Raw genomic sequence first — 1,089 nt, 5'->3', positions numbered from 1 at the left:
AGTCCAGCATAATCGATTGAAATCAAATCTACATTATAAAAATCAAATGATGCTGATTTGTCTCATTACTTTGACAATCGGATGAAAAATCAAATCAATCTAAGTCGTGATTGTGTGTGTGTGCGTGTGTGTGTGCGTGTAGGTAGTGAGAGTAAGTCCAGACCAGACAAAACCACGATCTTCTTCATATCGATAAGTCTCGAGTTCGCGTGCACAACGTGCAACAAGCAGCAGGGATCGATCACACGGCTGCAGAGGTTATATCGATGAACGCTATGTGTCCTTATTGTAACCTGGGTCTCATTAATATCGCTCAAATCCCCTTCAATAATCACTTTATAATTGACTCTTATCGAGCCAGGTTTTTCTCGTGTTTATGCCCCATCATACACAGTTTAATAAAGAAGGAGTTCAGTGAAGGAGACACCGGGTGTTGCTCTGCATGCCTCCTTCTCCATATGATCCATCCTACCTTACAGGGTGCGGAGGGAGCGGGGAGAAGTCCGGTCTGATGTCTGCTCACAAAAAACCTGCGACGACTACAAGCTGCTCCGGTGTCGAGCCTCTGTCACCTTCACGGTTCCCTCGCTCTCTGGTGGGTGTTTGCTCAGAGTCTGCGGGAGGTTGGTCTGGTTTTTAATGCGGGGTGGTTGGGGGGGGGGGGGGAGAAGTCGCGCCTCGACAGAAAAAAAAGTGAGCGGAGCAGGTCCGTGCGATGCTGCGGCTGTGAACACACTGGAGCCCGGGCACGGAGGAGGAGACACATACCGAGAGAGAGAGAGGAGGAGGAGGGAGGTAGAGAGAGAGAGCGAGAGTGGTGCGTCCCTATCTCTCTCTCTCTACCTCTCTCTCTATCTCTCTCACTCTCTCTGGTTTTGGGCTAATGTCGCCAAGAATAAAGCAAAATCAAACGACAGCGATGAATGACATCTTACACAAATTTACGCGTTGAAGTGATCTATGGCGTCCTGAGCCAGAAGCGGTCCAAAGTCCTGCTCGTACCCCGTACCGATAGATTAAAACACCGGGAGGATTAATCTTACTCGACCACTTCTGTGTAGGTATCCTTTCCGACTTCGTCACCTGGTT

General features: G+C 48.9%; 1 protein-coding gene across 1 annotated transcript in view; it reads right to left on the bottom strand.

Annotated features, from left to right (window-relative positions):
• The window catches only part of vsnl1a (visinin-like 1a), a 33,680-nt gene extending 32,961 nt beyond the window's left edge, over positions 1 to 719 (bottom strand). Inside the window, exon 1 of the mRNA XM_062412117.1 lies at positions 473 to 719. The gene's annotated coding sequence lies outside the window, so the exon portion shown is untranslated. The remainder of the gene's footprint in view (positions 1 to 472) is intronic.
• Between the last annotated feature and the right edge of the window lie 370 nt (positions 720 to 1,089).

This window comes from Platichthys flesus, chromosome 18 (genome assembly GCF_949316205.1).
Source record: "Platichthys flesus chromosome 18, fPlaFle2.1, whole genome shotgun sequence".
Lineage (NCBI taxonomy): Eukaryota > Metazoa > Chordata > Actinopteri > Pleuronectiformes > Pleuronectidae > Platichthys > Platichthys flesus.
The sequence above is the reverse complement of the archived record's forward strand: the minus strand, read 5'-3'. Positions and strand labels throughout refer to the sequence as shown.